Here is a 27,004-nt window from a genome sequence, read left to right as displayed (position 1 = left end):
AAACCAGAGTTAAAATCTCAGAGATAAAGACAGGGAGAGAAGAGAAAATGATACTCACCATCCAACCCGTTCATTGGTGCAAAGATGCCTCCCATTCCAGACATAAGCTCGTGGAGGACAGCAGTGATGGAAAATGGCCTTCACTACTTGATACGTTCCTCTGTGTGCCTTAGCTGTGTGACCTCTGCTGAGTTACTTAACATGTCTGAGCAGTTCTCTCGCCTAAAAAAAAAACAGTTTATATATATATATATATATATATATATATATATATATATACACACATTTTTATGATATATATACACACACATTATATATACACACATAAATATATATTAAAATATATATTATATATAACATGTACATATGTGCATATATATATATATATATATATATATATATATATTCCCCACACCCTCTGGATAATCAGGAAGATGAAAGGAATAATGTCCATGAACTGTTAACCAGTGACGAAGCTGGAATCTATGCAGTGTAGCAGTATAGTGCTCTAGACAGTATCTGGTACCGCAAAGGGATAGGACTCGGTGTTTCCTTGCTATTCCGAACGGGTCAGTGTGTGGGCCAGCAGCATTGGCAGCACTTGGGAGCCCACTCCTAGTGCAGGATCTCAGCCCCACATGAGTGACTGAACGAGACTCTGCATCTAACAAGGGTTCCCTAAAGACAGATGTGCAGTTCGAGTTTGAGGAACGAAAGCTTTGGCCATCTTTCAGGTGTGTGGTTCTGCACCAGGGGAACGAATCAATAGAGCGTGATCTAAAAGCTGCCCTTGGGGCAGAAGTAGGGTCCTCAGTAGGGCCACCTGTGGCGGGCACGTTTCTGGAGGCCATCCCAAATTGTCATCCAGTCTTCGTGCCTTGCAGAGAGGGAAACTGAGGCATAGGACCTACCAGAAACTGAGGGATTCTTCACCAATGGGGCTGGACCACACTGGGATCCAGAGTCACATCATCACAGATGTCTCCATGTCATCACGTGCACCCAGAAATACGCCCCAAGTGCAGAGTGGACAACAGCAGCAGCTAGAAAGTGACAGACGGGAATGGTGCCTGGGAACGAGGAGAAATGGGATGGGCAACAGACCGTCTTCTTCCCCTGGTCGTGGCCTAAATCACAGTGCCCGTGTGCTCTAAGACACAGCAACCTCATACTGTAGAGAAAGAAATGGTACACACACAGGGATTTTGCCGTTTAGGCACAGACCATCTACAATCACAGACGAGACTCTTGAAGTTGACTGCCTCGCGGAAGGGAGACCTACGGGCTGGGGAGCTGGAAACTGATGGAGGAAGAGAAGGAAGAAGAAAAGGAAAGCAGAAAAGCAAGGGCGGGACACTGAAATTTAAAAATAATAATAATAATAATAAAATAAAATAAACGAGAGTTGAGTCTCCTGTTACATATACAGGGTTAGGGTTAACAGTCCTCCCAGATATTCAGGCCACAAAGCCATCTTTTCTACCATGTCCCTCTGTTCAGACCGAGCGTTTGGTCCCTCACACCCAGCACATCTATGGCTGAACATGCTTGTGTGAAGGATCTGGCAAGGGCACGTCCCGGGCGGCAGACAGCTCCCTTGTTTCTTTGCTCCCCCAAATCGATGGACACTAGAGCTACCCCACCCTCCCCAAATCCCAGGGGCTCCTGGCTCCAGTTCCCCCGTCTTTGTTAGACAAGGACAAATCTCTTGTAGAAGATTCTAACTAAAGTTCTGGTCTTCAGAGACTTCCCATGACTAAAGGGGATTAGGGGACACCATGCTTACACTTCGTGTGACTGTGCCTACATGAGAATGGAGATAGGGACAAACAGGAAATGACGGGTCAAATCCTAATTCCGGAATAAGTAGCATTGATTATGCTTAGTTTATAAAGCTTTTCTTAAATCCTTACTGGGGGGAAATAGAAGAGAAATCTGATTTATGTAAAGGTGGGGAGACTGAGGCCCCGTAAGGTGTGTGGTAGAACCAGGAACTGAACGCTGTACCTTTGCTGTCCCAGGGCACAGGCTTCTTTTGTGTCCCGACACCCTTGCCTCCCAGCCACCTTCCAGGAACGACCTGCCCATCTACCTGCTGCTGGAAGCATTATCTTTAAGGCTGGTGATTGGACACTGTTTTTTGTTTTTTAGCTTTTTTCTTTTTCTTTACACTTTCTTTACAAAAAGCTTTCCTGGGTCTTCAGATGAAAATTTATCTTACTGATAAGGAACATGATGGCAATGTCCCATTGAGCCATGGAGCTACTACGGATGATGTATAGTTGGACCAAAAAAAAAAAAAAAAAGGCCAGCTTTGAAGTCAAAATGTCCCCAAATTGTGTCCTTAAAAAAAAAAAAAAAAAAATCCTTGCTACTCGGCCCTGTCTGATATTTGGTAAGTTGATCTCTCCAATGCTCTGGTTTCTTCATTTTTAGAAATGGCAACAGCACCAGCTAATGTTTATCAGATGTGAGCAATACATGTCCACCGTGCCAGTGTTATTCTAAGTATTCTAAATAAGCACTCTGTATTTCCCCAGTCATCCAGTACTTGTAACTCATGATCACTAATCTCCTCGTATAAATGAGAAAGCCGAGGCACAGAGAGGTGAAGTGACCTGCTCAAGGCCACACAGCTAATAAATGTCAGAACTGGCATTCTGCAGGTGGTCTGGCTGGAGTCTGGGCTCTCACATTAACAGAGATGTTCTCACAGGCGGTCAGAGAGGGCTATGTGAGATCATCTAGCCCAGAGCAAGCATTCAATATATTGTAACTATTGGGTATCACTTAGAAATTAATTTCTTTGGTTAGGCCATAGCAGGGCTCAGTATAGTATGCACGTGGCTAGTGAGAAGCTACTGCCTACAGTGCTAGTATTCGGCCTCGAGAGTGTGCCACAGGCAGGAGCTCCAGGGCTCGGCCCAGGGTCTCCATACTGACCACTTTCACAGGAAGCCCACACAGAAACCTAATTTGGGGCAGCCAGGATAGGAATAGGTCTGACGTCCACCTGGCAAGAAGAACGGCAGGTTCCAAAATGGGCCGGACACATCAAGTCCTCAAGGCAATGCCCATGGGCTCGCTGACTCATTGCTTTAGAAAGTCTCTGAAATTGGCTAATTGCACAGAGTTTCGAGAATGATTCCTTGTAAAGATGAGGCAGCATGACTCCAAAAATTGGTACAATTAAAGAACTAGGGTGGAAGAAGAGTCCACTGGCAGCTGAATGACCAGCTTTCTTCCCCGTTTCAACTTTCCCCAGTTCTGCGCAGGTATCTGGAAGAGGCACACGACGGCTGTGGCGAATCCTGTTGTCTCCATTACGGTCTAGCCTAGGGTGGACTCTTGGCCCCATTTGGCCAGTGAGACAGAAGGGGGGTCTACTGGGGATTTCTGGGGAAATTCTGTGCCCGAAGAGAAGAGAGTTACAGTAGGAAGAAACTCCTTTTCCTTTTGGATGTTCTTCCCACCGGAAAGGCTGCTGTGATAGGTGAGGTCTGCAGCACAGAAAAGCATCACAGAGATGCTAATTTGATGCCCTCAGGCCATTCAGATGCATGCTTTCTGAGACATCTGGTTACAGCAGGTGCTGGGGAGGGTATGAGAAACAGAAAGCTCTACACACTTAACCGGTGTAAGTGTAACCTGGTGTAGTCATTCTGGTAGACAACCTGGCAGTACTCGTGAAACTAAACATGAGCACAGCCAATGACTCAACCATCCATCCCCGCCTGGAGTCTGTACAGAGAAACTCTCCCACAGTCCCCACGGGCACAGGTGCAAGGTGTCACCACAGAACTTGGCTGCGCTTCCCTAGTGTCCATCTCCAGGGGCAAGAGGAGTGAACAGGGCAGGACCAATGGCAAGGGAAGACCAGATGCAGCCCTCGGATAAGCTATGTGTACAGAATGAAGAGAAGATCTCTAAGAGAACCCCATTTGTCTAAACTAAAAAGTACCCAATCATGGCCCTGCAGCAGTCCACCTGTGCAGCACCCAGCAAAGGCACCTGAGTAGACGCTGGTAATGAGCAAAGGGAGCAGAACGGGAAGAACACAAGAAGAATGACAGGGATCTTGCAGAGGCCAGAGAGAATGTGCCTTGAACAGAGGAGGCTTTCATAAAATTCCAAAGATAAAATGCAAGCGGACTGGGAGTCAGAAAACGCAGCTATGCATGTTTCCAGGACTGATTCTTACTGGCTGTGGGCCCTCTGGCAGGTCACTTACAGCTTCAGTTTCCCCACTGCAAAAGCAGATACAAAGGGAAGCCCTGTAGAGGAGACGTGTGCGCAGCCCGTTTGGAATGCAGCAACTGAATGACAACTGAGGACTGCGCTTTCTTGTCTGTAAAACGGGGACATTACCCAGCTTGTACCTTTAGGGTGTGGTTTCAGTGACACACGACACAGGCAGGGACACAGGCAGGACAAAAAGCACAATGATGAATGACGCTGTTTGGCATACTTGGGAGGAAGGGAGCATGTCCCCTAGGGGCTCAGGTTCATACCAGGCACTGTGCTGGGAGTACAGCAGCACATCGCAGCCTCAATGGGTGCGGCATATGGGCCCTTTAGACCTGGAAGCAGGGGCAGCCCCTCCCTGCAGGGCACCCGTGTCTCACTCCCCCCCGACCCCCCACAGAGCACCCATGCTGTTTTGCGCACAAACCTGAGAGAGGGGACATCTCAGGCTATCTTTATGCTCCCACTCCTGGACACCTGGGGCCTTACAAATCCACATAGATATGTCTTTTTCTTTCCTTTTGTGGCGGTGAATCCATTTTTAACTAGATGAGCTAGGTTACCAAAAAGAGAAGAGACACAAGGAAGAAACTAACATCACTCGCCTGCTATGCTACCAAATAAGCCAATCTTCACTTTTCCAACAAAGAGCTATTCTCTTTCTGTAACTTCCCATAAGGAAGGGCAGATTGCTGTATGTGACTGTCACATCAGGGATGGTGGCCACTCTCCTCAGATGTCTGGCAAATGCCTTGGCGCCCAAGTACCATGTATCCTTGGGTGTCTCCTGGTCTCCAACTTTGCTCCCAAATGTGCCCGGCTTCAAAAAACCTCCCACCTGCGAACGAGTGTCTTCCTTCCTGGAGCGTGTCTTTGAAATACGTTCCCTGAACAGGGATACGAGGTCAACATGGTGTTTGATAACTCCTGACAAACGGTTTTTTCCAAAAGACCCATGTATGTGGCCACGTGTGGTGGAGGCACATGCCAGGCTGCCTACAGAAACCCATCACTCTAACATCTGGAAACGTGCAGGGAGCGGGACGCTATAGTCGCACCCGGAGCTTCAGGGAAGGTAGACTTTCCCCGGGGTCACCGATGCTCTGCCGTCCTCCTGTGAGATCTGCGTGCTCCCGAGTGCTCCCAGAGGGTCTCTGCATACATTGTGGACCCCTTCACACAGCTGGCCTCTGCTCACTGCGGACAGCAAGTCCAGCCTGGGAGGGGCGTGGTGTGTGGACCGGATGGTGGAAGCGAGGGAGCCGTCCTCAGCCACGACTCTGCGCTGGTTTCCCCCTTCCACTCCCGAGCCCCACGCCAAGGAGCCAGCCAGTGCTTGGACCACGAATGTCTCAAATGCCTGTTATCGCCTAGACTCCGGGTGAGGGATTGCAACACCAAGGCCATTTCTCGACCGTAGCGGCGAGTTAGGGAGTCAAGACGCCAACACGAGGAATGCTAGATACCAGGGAGGAATGAAGGCTAAGATAACAAAGCAAGACAATCCAAGATTGATCGCGTGTGTGTCCTGGGTGGTCTGGGGTCAGGGGGCAGGTCCCCGCAGGCTGCGAAGGAAGTGCTCAGGATGACCGCAGCATGGGGGGCTGGGGGTCGGTGGGGAGGCGGAGGAGGAAGGGGAGGAGGCCTGGGATCCAGGCCAGGAGCGGGGGAGGTGGGCGGCACACTCACAGGCCAGGGAGGAGCTTCCTGGGCCTAGAACAGAAAGAAAACATCTGGAAATCCCGGTTGGGTGAGTCAAGGCCTGAATTTTGAGGACCCCGAGAGCCAGGCAGAGGAACACAGAGCTCATAAAGCAGTGCGGCTGATGGGAGCGTCTGTGAGATCCGTGTGGGGCAGCCCTCAGGAGGGCCTGCGGGAAGAAGCTGGTGAGTAGGGTGGCCTGTGGTACCAGGGCGTCCCCGTCCCACCTGCCCGCACGGCAGGCCCTGGGTTAAGGGGCTTGTGGCCCATGTGAGCTTGTACGTGGATGGCCCTTGTATGTGGATGGCCATGGTAACTCACTGTAATCCCTGGCATGTTGGCCCGGAGGCTGTGCTAGGAGCTTGGCAAGGGCTTTCCGTGCACTTTCTGCCTTACCTGTCACAGCACTGTGATGAGGTTGGGGGTGCTGTTAGCATCCTGGCCGTGAACGGAAAAGGACCCTGAGGCGAAGGAAGGTAAGTAACTTGCTCTGATCTCATGGCTCAGGAATATGGAGCCAGAATGCACCCCCAGGCAGTTCGCCTCTAGAACCCGCCTGCTTAACCGCTGTGCCTTCGGGCCCTCCCTGCACGGCCACCTTCCTCTCCTGTCATTGTGGCGTTCCCTGCTGGGATTGTGCTGTGGAGTCAGGCCCACCCCTCCCTGTCTGGGCGCCTCTGAGCCTTCTACTGCCGACGGGGAAATGGTATAAGGACCCCTGCCACTTCGGGACTGATGAAAGCACCAAAAGAAGCGGCAATATTTTATGATGTTCGGCGTTTGGTAAATGTGTCGTCAATTCTTGCTGGTTGAATGAGTGAGTGAGAAAGTACGCGTGCCCTGAAAAGGGACGTACCCACGCCACTCGCTTTTCCAGACTGTCTCCTGCAGGGCAGGGTTGCACTTCCTCACCGGCGGGGACTAGATCCGGCGCACGAGGAGTGAGCAGAGCTGACGTGCTCTTTCTGGTCTTTGTGGGGAAATGCTTGTGAGCGTCCCTCTCTCTTCCACGCCAGTGCCCCGCCGTGCCCTGCACACGGTGTGGCTGGGGGGTGGGGGGTGGAGGTGCTGCCGAGACGGAGGGGTACAGGGAGAAAGGCCACATGGAGTCAGAGCCTCGCCACAGGCCTGCCATGCACCCAGCTGCTCGCCTTCCGCCCACCTCGTCTTGCTTCTTTCCCAGCGCTGGGAACTCTCGCAAAGGCCCGGACTGCGTGTGGACCGGTCGTGCTGCCTATTGCCCATCTCCCCGACTGGAGCCTCTGCTTCAGGTTTGCCTTGGTCGGAAGGTCAGGCTCTCGGGAGGGCACCGAAGAAGAACATTTTTTTTTTAAGATCTTATTTATTTATTTGACAGAGAGAGAGAGAGAGAGAGATCAGCATTTTCGATCAGGAAGAAATGTTCTTCCTGGGTGGCTCAGTGGGTTAAGCCTCGGCTTCGGCTCAGGTCATGATCCCAGGGTCCTGGGATGGAGCCCCGCATCCGGCTCTCTGCTCAGCAGGGCGCCTGCTTCCTCCTCTCTCTCTGCCTGCCTCTCTGCCTACTTGTGATCTCTGTCTGTCAAATAAATAAATAAAATCTTTAAAAAAGAAAGAAAGAAAGAAAAAGAAAATTCTAGGAACACAACATCCCCTAGGCTTCGCTCCTCAGAGCCTGGCTCATGCAGCTGAAACGCCTTCAAGGCTTCTGTAGGCCCCGAGACAGCTATCAAGTATGTTAACCTACCTGGCTCCTGTATAAAACATAATTCCCATGTAACTGCAAAAGTGGAGTTGCATTTGACCAGGCAATAAAAAGTTATATAAATATGTAACAATTTCCATTTTGCATCTCTGTCTTCCTATTTTGAAACTCACACATAGTGTCTTTCTGGTAAAACGAACCCATCTATGATGTCCCGTGAAAATGCCATTTCCCAAGCCCCACCCCAGAGCTACTGAATGAGAAAAATCTGGTGGGGGAAGCCCAGGGATCTGCATTTTACCGAGTTTCCCAGGTGGTCATTTGCAAACTGAAGTTTGAAAACCACTGCCAGAAAAAGAAGCCGAGAAAAGGGGCTGGGGCAGGCATTCTGGAGCCGGGAGGAGGGCTGCAGAGGTGACCGAGGAAGGGGAGGCGAGGGGATGCGGACAGCACGTGGCTCCTGCTTTGCATGAGTGCAAATCGCTGTTGCCCATGTGTGCCCTGCGTGTTCCACCAGCGTAAACATACATTTGCAAAACCCTGACTCACCCTCTGCCGAGCCCTTCCCCCAGCCCTGGGGAAATGATACTCATACTCCACCCCGGGACTGCGTTCTCTATCCTGAGCTGCGGGAAGAGAAGGTTTCCAGCGTACTGGGCACACTGCGGACAAGGCTGTTTGGGGACCGAGGCCACCGCCGCCAGGAATCGTGCTGCAGGAAGGAACGTAAATAGCGTGGTGACCCCCGTTGCTGCAGCTGGTTTGACCTTTGGTTTGTGACAGATCCTAGTTCCTGCAGGGAGTTGCCCCAATTCGTCCACAGGGACGGAGGTTCTGTTTAATGTCACACTACACACAGAGAAGTGCTCCTGATGAGCCTGCACACTCTCACACACATACGTAAACACATGTGCGCACACACGCATGCATATACATACACGCACATATACATGCGCACACACACATGATGGGCTGAAGGTGTATATAAGCTTCTGCAATGGTTTGAGGGCTGGTGCTCCGCCCTCAGGAGTCACTTGGACCCCTCGAGGGCTAGTTTCCAAGGTACCAGGAAGGCGTCCTGCTAAAAGGGGGGAGCAAGAGTATCCAGCTGCTGGGAAGGGCCAAGTACTCTGTGTGTGTGTGTGTGTGTGTGTGTGTGTGTGTGTAGGGGCCGCGGTTCCCATGGACGTTTCACACCACTTGATCTGGGAGACGACCTTCAGTTCCATTCTTCTGATGAGGAAACCAAGACACAGAAAGACCTGCCCGCGATCCTGCAAGATAGAACTCTGACCTCGCTAACCTTGAAGTCTGTGTTTGGTACTTACACAGAGCTGAGAACCAGGAAGCATGGCGGGGATGGAGTGAGGAGTCTCTTCCAGGGAGGTGAGCCTATGCAAACTGACCTCTTCCATGAGTGAGAGAAGCAAAATCACTCAACAAACAACTGAATTCACAAGCAGTAAACAGTCATTGGAAAAAATAAATCGCAGATACGCAATAGAAAATAAATCACATTATAATCACATTTTCCTAAAAATAACAGCATTTATACTTCCAGGCTTTTATTCTAGCCAAATACATATGTGTGTGTGTGTGTGTGTGTGTGTGTGTATATACATATATATTTTTTCCTAGCCTACAAATAAAATGATGCAATTTTTGCAATTTTATAAGAAATTTCATACTGCTGATTTTTAACATGGGTAATTAATGTTTGTCCAACCCTGATCTGTGCGCTTACGGCCATCCATAAATTTCTCTGCAGAGCTTAAGGGAGAGATAAAACCTTCCACTTCTTTTCTGTTGCCTGTTATTGTCTGTTCATCAGCCACTAGTGCATTTAAGGAAGGGTTAGAGTATTCTAGCTAAACAGATCTGTGTTCTCGTGGAAGATGCCACTTTGAAAAACACACCCCACTTCACCCCCACTCCCAAAATTCAGGTTGGTTTTCTTCTCCCCGCAGATGAAAATGGAGAATAGGTTTTGCAACAACCAAGAAAATAATGCCCTCCCCCACCCCAAAAAGTATCTCAAAGCCAAGGGAAATGCAGCTCTACTATTCAGAATGGCCCATCCCCCACTGCAGGGACCAGCCCTCTAAGGGCCCCCCAGGCCTCCCTTCCCCCCTTTCCCTAGTTAGGTAAGTGAAAAATAACCTCTTTTCCTTCCTTTTGGTGTTAACGAGGCTCCCTACTGAGACACAGTTAATCACATCAATTAAAAGCCTCTCACACTTGGCCTTGCCTGCCAGGTATTGGCCCTCTGTCCAGGATAAGTCATGCCTGGAGATAGCTAATATTCTTTTCTTTTTCCCCCTCTGCCTATGCTTTTTTTTACTTATATGCTCTTTTTCAAATTTTAAAATTCAAGCTTAATTAACACAGTGAAATGTCCCGATCTTTAATGAACAGTTTGATGAGTTTTGACAAATGCACATACCAAAAACACTAACCCACAAAGACACAGAACATTTCCCTCACCCAGAAAGTTCCCTGTGCCCTTTCCAATCGTTGCTGCACCTCCCAGAGGAAACCACTGTACTGATTTCTAGCACCATTCATTAATTTTGTGTGTTCCAAAAGTTCATATAAATGTAATCCTGTGATTTGTAAAGATGGGCATGAATGATGGCCAAGAACACACAGTTCCTATGGGCATGAAAACCAGTGTAGGTGCTCTAGAAAACAGTCTAGCCGGTCCTCAAAAAGGCTACAGAGAGAGTTGCCACGTGACCCAGCCTTTCCCCTCCTAGGTATATATACTCAAGGAAATGCAAACACACATCCACTCAAAATCTTGCACAGGAATCTTCAGAGAAGCATTCATTATTCATAATAACCCCAAACTGGAAACAACCTGTCTATCCACCAAAGAAAGAGTAAATGAAACGCAGTCCCTCCACACAATGGAACATTACTAAGGCACAGAAGGGAATGAAGTACAGACACACCCTACAGCGGGATGAACCTTGATAGCGTCATGCTGAGTGAAAGGAGCCAGCTGCAGAAGACCACCTATTGTACGACTGCGTTTGTGTGAAATGTAGGAAAGGCAAATCCCCTGTGACAGAAATTCTAGGTTGCTCAGGACCCCAGGGGCCAGGGGAAGGGGGAGAAGGAGGTGATAGCTGATGGGGACAGATTTTTTTTTCTGAGGTAGTCAAAATGTTCTAAGACTGGTAACTTGGGTGATACGGGAATTATAGCTCAGCAAAGCTGTTGAAAGAAACCAAACATTCGGAATCAACCCACATGGAGCCGGTTACGACACATGGGAAAGATACCAGCTTTCCTTCCGTGGGATTTTGACAGACGTGTTTGGCACTGCAGCCCAGGAACCCCATGCCGCCTGGGGAGCATCACCGTGGTCCATGAAGGACCACCTTCCCGTGGTCTCCTTCCCATGAGAATGTGCTCTTACCGCTTTCCCCAGGGGTCCCTGTCCTATCTCCAGAGTCTAAATTCTGAAGAGTCCAGGACACATTCACCAAAATGCACTCACTCATTCCACCAGCATGTACTAAGTCTATATTTAGTAGAAAGCACATAACCATATCTAGTCTTGTCGTATTACCTCCCTGCTCTCAAGGGACTATACTTTTAGGGACATCTTGAATGCTTCTGTACATTTGGCTGTGTGTTTAGCGGGTGACACCAGGAGACGGTGGTGGGCGGGGAGGGTATAAACTCATTACGAGAATAAGGTCAAGAACTGTGAGGTCCAGTGGGGTTGGTTCTCGTCCTGACTCTACCACTCATGGAGGTATACCTCTGCCTCTTCCTGCCTCATGTCCCTCCCCTCCAAAGACCAAGAACTTGCCCTACGGTGGAGCCATCAGGAGCCCCAGCTCTGGGAACCAAACCCATGCTCTACCACCTACAAGCCGTGATGACCTCAGGCACTCTGTTAACCTCACTTCCCCGGATAGTGTGGGTGGCGGCAGTAACAGCCTGCCCTGTGCAGGGTTAGATGGGTTCATACGCGGCTCAGCAAACTGAGGGCCAAAGAGTGAATATTCTGGGGCACTGCGGGCCATGCCATCTCTATAGTAGCTCCCCATCTTTACAATCAGAGCAGCCAAGTCACCACAGACAATACCCAAAAGAAAGGGCATGCTGTGTTCCAATAAAACTTTATTTATGGACAATGAAATCCAATTTCATACGATTTTCATGTGTCAGAAAATACGATACTTCTGGATTATATCTGTGAGCCATTTAGAAATGCGTCGCTCCTGGGCTGTACCAGAAAAGATGGTGGGTCAGATTTGGCGGGTGAGCGGCAGTTTGCCATCCCTCTCCCGACATAAAGCACCTAGAGCAGAGCCTGGCACACAGTGGGCACTCACCACCCCCGGACCACGGCCCCGGCAACGAGAGCTGAGCCCCTGCGTGTGTTAACCACACGGCGCACACTCCATGCCCCACGTCGCGTTTAAACCTCACCTTGACTGTGTGAGGCAGGTAACGTGACCACACAGAGGCGAAAACAAAGCCCTAGGTCGGCAGAGGGACAGCGCTGTCAGAAATCCAGGTCCTTCTGTCGTGAGCTCTTGCTTCTGACCGTTACGAACTACTGTGCCGGCTGCCAGGACACAACAGGGAACCAGACCCACTCAGGCTCCGCTCCAAACACCACAAATCATGATTTAATTAATTTGAGACATTTGTTACAGAAAGCAACGGCTACAAGGAGGAACAAGGGTATTACACAGCCCACGGTGAGGGAGGTCCTCTGGTGAAGGGACACGTAGGTTGGGAACAGCAGCCATGTGTCTGGTGCTGTGCCAAGTGTCAAAGAGAAGAGGCTAGAAAAGGCACGTCCGCCCTGGCTCCCTACTGCGGGGGGCTCAGAGACGTGACGGTGTCCGATGCGGTGGTGGAGAGAGAAACCTGCCCAGCCTTCCCGAACGGCCTGCAGCAAGCGAAACAGCCTAGTCTATCTTAGGGGATACATCCTCGTAAAACAGGAAAACACATTCGTGAAGATTTAACCATGTTCATATTCACGGAAGCCCTGTTTGTAATAGTACAAGTGTGGAATTCATTAGTTCCCCCAGACCCTTAAGAAAAATTGGGAGGGCCTTTGCCCTTTCTGTGTGAACAATGGTGCCGCTGCGTGTCCCAGCAATCAGACGGTGAGGGGGCAGAAGTGGGCATGCCGATGTGGAAGGCCAGCCGTCGCGCATCTGGTAAGGCAGCTCTGTGCACACGAACGGGTGCCCTACCCTGCTGTGCCTAGGATGCATACGCATACACAGCGCTCCTTTCCGACAATCACCTCTGAAGGGTAACACAAGTCTTGCAGCTTCCTGCCCTTGCGTGTTTGGATTGGGTGATGTTTCTGGAATACATACTCGGTGCTTTGTGAGTAGAAATGAAGGGCAGCTGGTGGCCGGCAGGAGTTCAAGTCTCCAAAGCCGCTTGGCTTTGGTAAAGCAGAAGTACTATGTGTGCATTCAACAGGAACCTCCGTGGGGAGAGTCCGCCACGCGCCACGCTCTGGGATGTGCGCTGCAGAGGGAGGTCTGTGAGGCTGATGGGGCCCCGGTTTGGTTGCGGAGAACTGGTCAGGCGAACACGTCAGTGCACTCAGGGGTTGATGTCCCACGGTATTGGCAGAGGGACCATCAGATCCTGGGAAAGGCAGAGATCCTGTCCCAGAACATGAAGCATCCTCAGTGACTGCACATATGCTCGGCTAACAGTCTACTGGACAGAGGACTCCTGGGAGCTGGGAGCAGCCTCGTGTTCGGGCTCAACGTGAGGCCCTTGGCCTTTGTCTTTCTCATCCAGAAGGCCAACGTCCTCTCCGGGCTGCTGTGTGGAGCAGTTAAGTTTTGGGAAGCGTTCCTTAGCATCAAAGCTCTGTACACACGATGGGAATAACTTAATGCCAAGATCTGAACCCCTTCCTTCAAGGGTTGACAACCTGGAATTTCAGTCTTGATGGATGCCAGAGGATGGGGAAGAAAACATGTTTACAACGGAAAGACTCCACAGAGAAAGACAGTGAGCAGTGTGACTCCCCGTCAGCACACCCTGGCCAGCCTCCCCCCTTCTGTGCCTTCCAACTCGGCCAACGCCAAGGCAGCTCCTGACTTTCTGGAACACAGTGTTTGTAACCCCAAGGGTAGTCTGTACATTTTACATTGGAGACACTTTCTCTGTGGGATTTTGTTGACATTTGTTAAAGGGAAGTATTTAGGACCTATGGCCTTGAAAAGAAATCCTACATACATCTCACCTCTGCCATATGGAGGAGAAAAGGCTTTCTAGTGAGGTGCACAAAGGTTTAAATGCTGGCTCCTTCTGGAAATTGTTTATTATTTCCTACTTTCAGGATCATAGTATCTTTCCTGCAGGGTAATAATTGCAGCAACATATGTATAAAGCATATATATTCAATAAATGACAGCTGTTTTTTTTTGTTTTTGGTTTTTTTTTTTTTCTCCCTAGTGGGAAGACTCAGGGAACAACAAAACAGGGTCACATTGCCCAGAAGCTGTACCTTGGGGAAAATCAGCTCATTACGAAAGGGAGGGCTGGAGGCCCAGGGTGGTCTGGCCACCCAGAGCTAACCCTGACCTTGGCTCAGCCTGGAAAAGGTGAAGCGAGGAGACCACGTCTTCCTTGGTGGTGTGGGAAAGTTTAGTTGGACTGAAACTCCAAATATGAAAACAGCCCTGTGCTTTGCTTCACCTCCTCACCATCCCGAGATCCCAACTGTGTGTGAGTAGAAAGTACTGGGTTTTTCTGGAATGAAACAGGAAAGTGACTGAATCAGAGAATGAAGGTGGTAGCCAGGGGACAAGCCACCAGCAGAAGCAGCACAGTGTGGGTCCCAGGCAGATCATCCCAAAGCAACTGGGCAAGCAGGACTGGGATGGGGCCGAGGAGGGTCCATATCTCACCAGGACCTGCTGACACTCTGCTTCTCAAGGACAGGCTAGGGAACGGCTCCTAGAGTGAGGGTACCAGGCATGGGCCTGGAAAGGGCTCAGTCCAAATTCCAGCTGGGCACCAGCTCTCACATCCAACTTTAAAATTTTCTCGGAAACACGACCCAGGCCCAGGGCAAGGCAGGCTGCAAAGATGTACGCACAAGGAAATAACCTTAGAAGCGAGGCACTCTGGGCACTTGAGTGGTGCAGCTGGTTAAGTGTCTGACTGTTCGTCTCGGCTCAGTCATGGGATGGAGCCCTGCGTCAGGCTCCACGCTCAGCCTGGAGTCTGCTTGCCCCCTCCCTCCACTCGCGCTCTCTCAAATATATAAATAAATAAAATTCTTTAAAAAAGTGATGTACTCAATTTCATACACACACAGAGATTGTGCACTCATATGTATGTGTACACGTATTCACACAAATAATGACAGGTGCACTTAGGTGTGTGTAGACATATGCACAAATGCACGTGCACTCACACACACACGTATATGTGTACACGCACACCCACGTAACACACACGCACACAGGCATATCCTCACACAAGCTCTACTTTAGTACCGGTATTGTCCCCATCTTCCTGAAGAGGAGCCTGAGTCATGGAAACAATAAGAAACTAGTCACCCAGTCAGTCTGCGGCAGAGGCAGGCTCTGAAACAAGACGTCCACTTCTGTCCATGACTCTCTGTGGCTTTGGATCCCACACCAGTCATTGCCTAGCATCTACTTTAGATGGAGGGACGCCCAGGGAACACCACTTTGCCACCATAAAGACTGTGGGGCTGAGCCCATCACCTGCTTTCTTGTGGCCATACGGTAAGTCTCCAATGGAACCTCCAAAACCCAGGAACCGCCAAGCCTGGGCGTCTCTCCTACTGGTTAGTCCCACCCTGTTTCCACTCTGTGCTGACATACTGAATTCGAACTCCCCTTTTGTAAGAACTCACACTCAACCAACACCTCTGAACGTGTCCTGCAGCCACCCAGCAGCTTCTGTGTTCACGCAGAAGCCTGGCGAGAGGTTATCACTGTCATTGGGGTTTGTTTCCTTGTCCCACTGAAGCCAGCTACTTCCTCCAAGCTGGTATCAGGCAAGCCAGGAAGTTTCTCTTTCCCTGTAATCCATTGTATGTGGGAAGATCAGAAGGACCTGTCGAGCGCAAGGACGGAACCAGCTGGGCACGTGGAGATAGGGGCTGGCCCTTGCCTGACTTCCCCCAGCCCTTCTGGTCACTCAGCCAGTTCCGAGCAGGGGGCTGTGCTGACGGACAGTGAGGACAGCAGGAGACTTGCTACGATAATGAATCAGGAGAATTATCATCGCCCTGGAGAACCTCTGGGCTGCTCCAAAGCCAGTTAGGAAACTGACCTCACCCCCTTCCTGTCTCCTAAACCCACTGTCTCCACTCACCTAGGACCAAGGGATGGAATATTTCTCTATGCCCGGCCCAACAAAGCCTGCCAGAGGAGCCCGTGTGGGCGTCAGATGAGACCACCTCTCATCTCATGTCACGAAGGGGAACGTTAAGGCTGACAATCATACCAGTGGATAGAAAGTCTTTGGAGCACGAAAAGCCCCATTGTAAGTGCCAGGCGTGCAGTGGTTTGCAGACTCGCCATCTCCCGAAGCGACCCACACCCTAATCCCTGAAGCCTGTGACTATTTAAGTTGCCTGGCAAAGGCAAATTCAACTGGCAGAGGAAAAGAAAGTGAATGTGGCGATGTTAAAATAGAAAGATAATCCTGCATGATTTCTGTGGGCCCAATATAATCAGAAGCATCCAAAAACGGGAGAGGGAGGCAGAAGAGAGAAGCAGTCAGGGTTAGACGTGACTATGCGAGAAAGGCACAGACGGGGTTAGGTTGCTGGCTCTGAGAAGCAAAAACACTTATCCCCCGGAGCCGCACAAGGAGGCAGGCCTGTGTTCCTTGATTTTAGCCCAGTGAGACCCGAGCTGGACTTCTCACCTGTGGAATTGTGAGATAATACACCGTGCTGCCTGAAGACACTAAGTGGGTAGTAATTCGTTACAGCAGCAAAGGAAACCAAATATGTGAACCAACTCACTCAGTTAATCAACATTCTTACAATAACCCATGAAGTGATCGAATGGTATCTGCTGTGGCTGCAAGGGGGCCGTGTGACAAAACAGCCGCACTCTGGGCCAACGACAACGAGCACTGCTTTCTCGCTCACATGTCTGCCGGCAGCTGGGGGCTGGCTGGTACCAGGCGGGCACGTCTGCGCTCAGCTCCATACGAGGTGTGAATTCAGAATCTGCTCCATGTCTCTTGTCCTTTGTGGACTGCAGGCTGTCAGAGGCACGTGGTCACCATGAAAGCCACGCAAGCAAAGAAGCCCAACCCCGTACGATTTGCGTCTTCCCGTTACGCTGCTAACACCCCATAGACGAGAACAAGTCACATGGCCGAGATGGATGTCACTGCGGGGACGACTGCCCCTGCTCACCTGAAGGCCATGGCCACGGCCACGGCCACAGAGTCCACGTGTTAATTAGATGATGGGGGAGGAAAGCACTGGGACTGATTGTTCCATCTACCACAGAAAGGCACTACTGTCAGCATTCCAATTTGCAAATGAGGAAACCAAGGCACAGAGCCTCATCCAGGAACCCACCGCTAGTCAATAATGCAACCAGGATCAAAATCCGATCTGGCTTCTGAAACTTCAGAAGAACCTGCGGGTCAAGGACCTACTAAGTGAGGGAGCTAGGACACCATGGATCTAAACGTCACAGTCTCTGGGGCAGGAGGGGGTGCCCTCCGGGAGGTGGGTGGTTTGCAGTGATCTCCAGAAGTAAGAAGAAGACAGTGTCAGAGGTTGCCCATCGAAAGTACAGCCAGGCTGAATTGTTGGTCTCATCAGCACGGCCCTGCTGTCAGGGCCAGGCCTGGGGCCAAACCACCTTCCAGGGACGAGGTGCACAGGGAGCCAGCGTCCAGGATGAGCCAGCTGTCCATGGCCGTCACAGGACCAAACGTCCTTCTCCTCCTGCCTTGGAGGGGCTGGACCAGCTGCTCGACAGGCCAGTCTGCAAGAAGCCGGCATGTGGGCTCCTTGGAAAGTTGTGTGTCTGAAGGCCAGAATGAGGTAAAGGGGTGGTGAGAGATGCAGAGAGAAAGGGTTAGGCACAGAATGGTGGGGGGGGGGGTCAGGGAGCGAGGGAGGAGGATGCAAGCCGGGGAGAGGCAGCCGGAAGGAGGGGGACCGGGAGAGAGGCGGAGAGCAAAGCGATGTTTAGAATTCAACATTACGGAGAAATTTTATTTGAAGGCCACAGGCAGGGAATTCCTGGAAAGGGTCAGAAAGTCACACCAATGATTCTGGGCATCTGGGGTCACAGGGTGAAGGTGGCAGGTCCGTCCTGTCTGGAGACCCAGACACTCTTAGGGGCCTTCAGCTTTGTGGCATAGGCAGGGGGTGAGGTCACCAGAAGCCCACCACCCCTGGCCCTGCAACCGAAGTCAGCGAACACTCCAGTTATGGCGAGGGCATACTAAGGCTGGGAGGAGGCATGGGGGCCACCCTCTGTGTCCTCTGGGAACTCCGTCCCTAATCCTTGTCATCCAGCCAGGCCATCCCCTGCTGGGGAGGGGGGTCTGCTTCCTCCTAGCAACTTTTACCTGAAAGGGGTGTGAGGCACTCTCCCCAGAGACAAGAAGCCCACTAGGAGGACAAGAGCAGTGAAGACTTTGTGAGTCACCTATGAGCCCTTGCTCACCTCCCGGCGCTCCTGCACCACTGTGCAAGGGCGACAGCACTGCTCAAGTCCGTGCTAAGAACATTCTAGCTCAGGGAAGTGAGGGGCTTTCCATAGTCCCCAGTTAGTGACTATAGGGGGACCCTAACTGCAGTCCAGGTCTGCTGGGCTCATTCCAGGTCTCCCCGCCCCTGACTGTGCCACCATCCCTGGGCCTAGCACAAAAACTACAGTGAGGACCTCCCTGAGAGACGGGACACTGGTCCTTTGATTCATATGGCCATCCACTCACTGAGCATCCCCTCTGGGGAAGCGCCAGCAGGCTCTGCCAGAGGGCTTCAGAGCAAGGACCCTGGAGCTATGGTTTGGTTTTAAGATCTACCAGATGGGGCAGCTGGGCTGCACTACTTAACCTTTCTGTGTCTCGGTTTGCTGATTTGTAAAATGAAGGCAGTGACGACATCTATATGTCAGTAGGGTCTCATAAGGATTAAGTGGCTGGGTAAACATCACACCTAGAACCATGGCTGGCACATGGTCAATATGATCAAAGTACTGGCTCTCATTGTTCTTACTGCGGTAGATGAAATTGACCCCAACTTTGCACTTCTAGGAGTATGGTCTCATGAAGGAGGACAGGTGTGAAATAAACACAAATAAATGTTATCATGATAGATCACACTAGGAAGGAAAAGCAAGGACTAGTGGGAGGAAACAATGGGAGTGGTGAAGGTGAGAAAGCATGCAAAAATAGAGGGAATGAGCATTCCAAGCAGAGACACAGCATGTGCAAAGGCCCTGAGGTGGGCAGGAATAGGATGTATCACTCAGCAGAGGTCAGTGTGGCTGAAGAACAGTGAGCTAGGAGAGAAATCCAGGCCAATTCATGTAGAGCCCCATGGGGGATTTGGAGTTTTATCCCAAGAACAGAAATGGGAAGTCCTTGGTAGGTTCAGTGGGGCAGACACAATTTGATTCACATTTTGTAAAGATCGTGCTGGTTGCCAAGTGCAGAAGGGATTGCAGAGGGACAAGAAGGATTAATCCGGGAGTTGAATTTGGAAGCTCTAGCTATGAGCTATGGGGAGGTGAGGAAGATTTGGGTAGGAAAGTAGGTAGTGGACGAATAATAAACTTAACTGAAATCCCAGATGCTTGAGTCTCACGAGGAAAGAAACCCCAAGTCAGTCAGCCAGGATGGTCAGCTTGCCGGCTTCCTCCCACTGCGCTGGTCAGGGACAGGCTGTCATGAACTCAAGGCAACATCACGATCATCTGGGTTGGAACTTCCTACAACACCCCTCTTGGAGGACTTCACCTAACAAGGCCTGTGCCAGGTCCATGATGCAAAGTGCTGCTGACCTTGGAGCTGCCCCCTCCATCGTAGGAAGGGAGGCCATGACAGGGGGAATCTGCAGATTGGATAGTCTCGATCTTGACAAGGCCACTCATGGCATCTCGAGAGGGGGCCCCATGCTCTGATCTGGGGGCTGGGGGCATCCATCTGAAGGGAGGCATCATCTCCTTGGGCATGGAACTCTTCCCACACCCCCCAATCCGCATCAGGTTCTGAGCTGCCCATGGGGAGGGACCACATCCCTCCAGGTCTGTAGTCCATGACTGCCACAGACTCTTGGATAAGGAAACCTTACTGGAGGACAGGCTCCATAAGGACAGTCTCCGTTTTACACCTCCTTCCAAGTCCAGTGCCAAGCACAGACCTACTACAAGATGTGCGTTCAGTCAAATGTGGCTCAACCAAAGAACAAATGACTCTCCTCCATTCCCTCGGAGTCAACTGCTCAATCACTGAATCGTGGCCAAGCTGAGAATCAGGACGTACTGTAGCCAATGCCCTAGAGCAATCTACGTCATGCTGGGAAGTCAGACACAGGCAGAAAGAGACAAGGTCTATTCCGGCTGTCCAGACAGGGGGCACTAAGATGGAGTCCTTCCAGCAGAGGAAGTTGACTTCCAAGGCAAAAGAGCCCAGAGAGAAAGTGAATGATGGAATGGAATTTGAGCAGAGGCAAGGTTTGAGTATGCTGAGGGGCAGCCAGTTAGAGAGAGGGGACCCCTCACTCACTGAACACCCATCCCTGGGCAAGCCCCAGAGGGACTCTTCTCCAAAGAACCCTGGTGCTGGAGCTCACAGCCCATGTCACAATTGAGGACACTAAAGTTCAGTCTGGTTTAGGGACTAGCCCACGGTCACAGAGCAAGGAGCTGGTAGAGCAGGGGAGGAGCCCAGCCCTGTCTGTGGTCCCCTCAGGAGGAGACATGATCAGGTACAAAAGTCAAAGAAAGATAGTGGTTGGTTCAAAAGACAGGGGTGGACCCCGCGTGAGAGGCATCATCACAGAGGTGACCAGCACAGAATCACTGGGTGGGGCGACACTGAGGGGAGATTCAATGGGTGATAGGAGGAATGACTGTCTTTGATCGGAGAGGGACAAGGGCAGAACGGTGCTGTCAGAGAGCGGACCTGCTATCGGGAGGTGAGGAGAGAGCCCGGGAACCTCCGCACGCCCCACCAGAGGGCGGGGCTGGAGAGGCGGGGGAGAGGCGGAAGGAAGCAGGACTTGGGGCCAACGGGAAGGAAGTGAAGCAGGGGCAGGACTGCTGGCTGGAACAGGTCCAGGGAGAGGGAGAAACCACTTCTCCTTCCCTTTCGATGATGGCAAGATTATGACTGCAGAGCAGGGCTGCACAGGGCAGGACTTCCCAAAAATCAGGAGGGAAAGAGCTCTGCGCATGTGTCAGAAATGGAGCCTGCAGTCCCCAAATCATGTGGTCACCTCTGACCTCCTCTACCCACCCTGGAGCTTCATCTGCAGTGACCCTCGGGGCTCTCGGGGACCCTGCAGTGCCCCTTCCTCCAGATATCAGGGCAAAAGAGAGACACAGAAATCACGGAGATCCCAAGTGGCCAGAGACCGCAAAGGAGGCGAGGTTACCTCATGTGATGGGTAGAAACTAGGCTCAAGAGGTAAAGGACTTGTCTAATGTCACACAGCGGGAGGGACAGAATCAGGACTCAGATGCAAGGCCTTTGGTGTAGACCTTGCCCATGTCCATCTGGGACCCAGCAGGAGCAGCCGACGAGAACCCTGACCTTCCTCCCTTCCTGCCCACCCACCCCACCTCCCAAACAGAAGCCAGAGGGCCCAGGAGCCCCGTGTGGCATCCATCCTGTTGCACCCACATAGCACAGCCCCTCTGTGCCAGGACAAGGTGGAGGATGGGGGGGCATCTAGAGGGGGACAAGGAGGTCACGCAGCACCTTGCCCCTCCTACAGCCAAGACTGTGGCGGGTACTTGGGCCTGAGCTGCCTCCCCTCTGTAGAACCGTGGAGCAGAGGCCCCAGGCCTAGGCTCTGGAGCAGGAGGCCACCTGGCTCTCCGTCAAGGGTAAGGCCCCACAGGTGCTGGTGCTCTGTCTGTACCCCCAGCTGCTCCAGCGTCTTCACATCCTCTCCTTCGTTCCTCATTCACTTGGCCTGCCCTGCCCTGCTTCGATCATATGCAAAAATCTCCCAACGGTCTACTTCCAGTGACCAGGCAGGCTACTGGGAGTGGCTGGTTGTCATGCGGAAGAGACAGGGGGCCAGCTGATGCCTGGCACACAGCAACGTGCCCACCCTGAGCCCCCGGCCACCCCCCTCACGCCCCGCTTGCCAGCCCCACACGCTGAGGCCCGGCTGCCGGTAAAAAGAAAGGGCTCCTATCTCTGATTCCTCAGGGCCTCTGATAAGAAATGTCATCCCTCGCTGGGTAATATTACCACCAGATAAGAATCTCTATCAAGCTCAAACATATGGCTGGCTACAGAACACAGAGCCCAGCAGAGCAGGATAATTTATTTGCTTAAGCTGAAAGCCCTAGGCAGCCCAGAGAAGTACACTGAATAAAAGAGGAAGGAGCCAAATTTTAACCTCTCTGACTTGCAGAGGGGATTTTCCCGGGGAAGGCTGGGGCACCTGAGGACAATAGGGGGCCTCCTCACTTTGCTCCCTACAGGGAAACACTCTCCCCTGGTCTCCCCTCAAAGAGTACTTTCACTTATGCTAGCTATCAAAGCTACTCCTCAAGGCAACTTCAAGAGAAGCATTTTTTTAGCCTCCTCTTACAGACCAGGAAATTGAGATTCAGGAAGGTTAAGTAACCTGACCAAGGTCACACAGGCAGCCAAGCAAGAGCTCAGACTTAGACCCCAATGGATCTGACTCACCAGCGTGCAGCTGCTGGGTCGCCTGGCTCCCGGGACTAAATTAATCAATTGGGTCAGATGTGCCCAACTTGTCCGTTTCAAAGGTCCGCGGCAAGCCTCTCCCCATCCCCGGGTCTCTACAATCTGGAACGCCAAGGAAGCCTGGCGGGGCACAGAAATTCAAGGGAGAGAGGAGGGGGAGCCCAGATCAGTGGAGAGGTAGGAGCGACAGAACATGGTAAGGAGGGGTGCCGGAAGGACAGGTGGCTCCTTGGGGCGAGGTGGCTGTTGGCACACCCCACACTCTTCCAGGCCGTCCTTGCTCCATCAACACTGGTAAGGCTGAGAGTGCGTTTTGAAAGTGATTATCGTTTTAAGATGGTTCCACATTCCTTCATCAAGCCACTCGTTCTTTTTAATGGCTGCATAGTGATCCATTCCACGGACCCAACTTCGAACTGAGGGGCTTTAAGGATGGTGTCTCACAAAGACGCATGGACAGTTCCTCTGGGTTTCACCTGTCCATGAACTGCATATGATACTACAATGAAACTACAAAGCTAGAGACCTGATGCGTATGATACTACAATGCTAGATACCTGATGCACATTTGTTGGAAAAGGGGCAACACCAGGGGTGGATCCCAACATAAACTATGGACTCTGGGTGATGATGACGTGTTAGTGTACATTTGTACAAGCGTCCCAGTCTGGTGTGGGATGCTGATAGTGCATCCGTGGGGACAGGGTGGATATGAGAGTTCCCGCATTTTCTACCCAATTTTTCTCAGGCCCTAAAACTGCTTTGAAAAATAAAGTCTGTTTAATGATAATAAAAACCAATCGATCATACAAGTGTGAATCACAATTGGCTCAGTTGTATTCTGTTAACTGCTGACTTTCTTTTCCCCCGAGTTTGGGTCAGTCTCTCCTGCTTCTTTATGTATCCAGTAATCTGATTAAAAACGAGGCTTCGGGTGTCAATAAATAAATAAATCGTCTTATCACTTGCCACTTCTGCAGTATTGAGATGAAGATGCTATTCACACCGTCTGCACCTGGGCAGGTGAATTCCTAGAATTCACCCAGTGTCTTAGAAACTCCGTTTTTTCTCTCCTCGTGCAGCAAAGTCTCGACACTGAGCATCGACAAGCTGGGGGCTCCTAGCATGCCCACCCTTCTCAGACCTCAGTGGGACTTGCTAAAAGGGCCTGACTAATCCCCGGTGAGCACCTCCTGCCATTTCCACAAAAGCATATGAAGAAACAAGCATATTTCCACTTCTGGTTGCCAAAAACCCCATTCTTCCTGCCCCTGGTGGGTTCATTCTGGAATCAAGCTGAACACTAAGCAACACACCAACCTCTCCTCATTCAGGCCATTCCCAGAGCCGGTCAGCATTCTCCTTTTCCTTCTGGGCCCAGAGATGTTCAGGAATGCAGATAGCCCAAGGCTGGAGAGAGGCAAATCTCCATAGGAGCTCAGGACGCCGCTAAAATCACAGCCTGACAACCTAGGAAAACACAGTAAATATCAATTATGCCTTTTGGAGCCCGAGGCACCTTGAAGAAAATCATCCATTACAAACAGAAAATCCTCTGATAGTCAGAAGATAAAGAACACTTATCTCCCTGGCTGAAATGAAGAGGAACCTAGAGGTTGATATCCACTGAAGATGGCAGTGGATGCTGAGGGGCACACAGACATGAGTACGGCAGACCCCCTTTCTGTTCTAAAGGAGTCAAGACCCACTGGAGGGTCCTGAGAGAAAGGCTGTGATCCATATGGTCATAGAGGGAGGGACCAAGAGCTTTGGGAATAAAGGGACAGGAGGCACAAACTCTTGCCGCACAAGACAGAGAAGAGGCTATTTGAGCTAGGTATTGAAGAGTAGGGGTCACCAGGCAGAGAAAGGGGAGGGGACTTTCAGATGTCTTAGCATCATGTGTGACATGGAGTATGAAAGCTTGCCCAGGGGCCAGGCGGTAAAGGATAACCCTCAAGCTATGTTAAGAAGTTTCGCTTTCCTCTACAGATGGGATGGGAGTCACAAGAGACTGCTGAGCAGCAGAATGGTAGATCATCACCATGAAGGGACCCTCGGCCACAGGGGACTCAGTATACACGGCTCCCAAGTCATTCTGCAAAGCAGCAGACATAGTGGTAAAACCAGTAGCCTCCAGAGCCAGCAATCTGTCTTCAAATCTCAGCTCTGCCACCGCCAGGTTGCGCAAGTTGCTTATCTAGTCCAGTGTTCCCATCTGTGAAATGGGTAACAGCAGCAGAAGCCTGTTCTTTGTGCTAGCGTGTGGACGGTGAATGGGATAAAGCTGGTATATGTAAGGTGCTCAGACCAGTGTCTGGCACAGGACAGGGGCACAACACATGACAGTCTGGGGGTGCTGCTCCCATCAACCTTGTTCCCCGTTTCCTCTTTCAGCATTGCCCTTTCTTTGGAGACAGGAGCTGCCCTGAATCTGAGTGAAGGTGAGCAGGCTTAAGTCCTGGTTTTGCTCAAGGAGCGCTGGAACTCTTGTCTGAAATAGACTTTGAGGACTACTGGCTTCTCACGAGCTTCCCAGCATCCCTGTAGCAGGTGCTGTCAGATGGGCTCTCAGCACGGCTGTGCCACAGAATCACCTGGCAAGGTGTTGTAACTTCAGTGCCCAGGCTTCACTCCAAAGTCAGAATCTTTGGGGGTTGGGGGAGGCAGGAGCGGGGCATTCCTGCCACACGATTCTTCATTTCCTCAGGTGAGTCCAACGTTACACCCCATCTGAGAACAACGGATCTAAGGGCCGAACTGAACAAGGAAGGGAAACATGGCAGCATTCGGGAAAGTGCCACCACCTTCAGTTGGGTAATCTCCGAAAGGCACCTAGCTCCCTAACTTTCTGCTTCCCAACGCTCAGGGTGATGCCTGGGCGCCTTACCTTCTCCGGGGATGCCGCACTGACTAGCGAACTTGAAAGTGCCCTGGGTCATGATGACCGTGACAGAGCTATCCAAACCCTTCTGGAAGGAGGCAGGCCAGGGAACACCAGAAAAGACAGCCACTTAGGGACATGCGGTGGAAAAAGCGTGGGTGCGGTGCACAGACCTGGTCACTGGGTAGGCTCTCAGGCAAACCACCGATACTACTGCAGACCCCAAGCCTTTTGTCTTCAACTTTGTCCACGGCAGGCCAGGGATAAGACTGATCTGCCCATCAGACCAGGTGTCTGTGAGGTGTAAGCAGGAAGACACAGGCCACAGCATGAAGGGTCAGGCTCTGGTAAAGAACTTTATTTCACATTTCCTAGGTCCTCCCTGCAATGTGGAAAGTTCCAGAGAGAGAAATGCCTCCTTCCACAAGTGTTGTAACGAGGGTGGGGAGGAGACAAGGAGCGGTGCTGACCACATGAAAGCTTTGTTCCTGGCAGGCTGGAATGGAACCTGTCAGGGCCCAAGTGGGAATCAGTGATAGGCCAGGAGGGCGGGGTGGGGCCCAGGGTGGCTCCAGGGAGACGTTAAGATAGGAAATGTTATCTGGGAACAATGGAACCAGGACCGTTGTCCTGGCCTAGATCTGACAAGCCGGGATAAGACTCCAGGAAACACGTCCCTCAACAACTGGCCAGAAATGGCCCCAGCAGACCCCTGGCCCAAGCCTGGTTTTGCATTCATTCTCGCGTGTACCCTGAAGTGGGCATACAATCACCATGTACCAAGAACTGGGTTTGTTAGAGGTGGGGATGCGGGGTGCCTGGGGGGCTCAGTCTGCTAAGCCTCTGCCTTTGGCTCAGGTCACAATCCCAGGGTGCTGGGATCGAGCCCCCCATTGGATTCCATGGGATGCCAAGGTGTAAGGCGTGGTCTTCTCCCTCCGGAAGGACAAAGACAAGGCAAACAAAGAAGTAACATTTAGATACAACACTATGAACTAAAATGTGACAACACAATAGCCATCCTGCGCTGCTGGCCAACTACACATCAGTCAGCATGCTTTGTGTTTTCTCTTTAAACAGTCTCAAACCCTCAGTGTCCCCTCCAAATAGGGGTACTAGCTCCATCCTACAAATAGGGAACCTGTGGCTTCGAGAGGCTAGTTACTGGATGTAGATCCCACAGCAGTTAAGAGGCGGGAAGCACGTCTGGATCCAGAACAGGGCTACTCCTAACCCTCGGGCCCCTTGCCCACGGCTCAGCATGACAACCCAGGGTATCTTCTCTCACGCACCTCTTCCCAGCACAGCGTCTGCATCTGGAGACAGTTTACGCACCATAAGCAGCAGACCAGAAACACAATCAGGCACAGCACTCAGCCTCGGCTTAAGGCTCAATATGAATTGGAATGCAAATAAAACAGCATCGCAAGAGCAGAGGTGTGAGGTGTTGGACATCACAGACCCGGGCCTGAGGCTCCGCCTTAGGATTTATACCTCCCTGAACTTCAGGGCCCTCATCTTAGAAATAGGAACATTACGAGGCATCTGGGTGGCTCAGTGGGTTA

The 27,004-nt window shown here is 51.3% G+C and overlaps 1 long non-coding RNA gene across 9 annotated transcripts in view; it reads right to left on the bottom strand.

Moving 5' to 3' along the window:
- Window positions 1-27,004, bottom strand: part of LOC101690609 — a 227,250-nt gene that overhangs the window by 4,979 nt on the left and 195,267 nt on the right. For 8 of the 9 annotated variants that reach the window (XR_006606183.1, XR_006606184.1, XR_006606187.1 and 5 more), the window contains 2 exons: window positions 23,876-24,025; window positions 59-222 (listed from right to left, as the gene is read on the bottom strand). This is a non-coding gene — a long non-coding RNA (uncharacterized LOC101690609). Of the gene's footprint in view, window positions 1-58; window positions 223-4,672; window positions 4,800-23,875; window positions 24,026-27,004 lie in introns of all 9 variants that reach the window. The other variant, XR_006606185.1, reaches the window with a different exon arrangement.

This window comes from Mustela putorius, unplaced genomic scaffold (genome assembly GCF_011764305.1).
Source record: "Mustela putorius furo isolate JIRA1106 unplaced genomic scaffold, ASM1176430v1.1 tig00000228_pilon_pilon_pilon, whole genome shotgun sequence".
NCBI lineage: Eukaryota > Metazoa > Chordata > Mammalia > Carnivora > Mustelidae > Mustela > Mustela putorius.
Note: the sequence above shows the minus strand (reverse complement) of the source record. Positions and strands in the feature narration are given on the sequence as shown.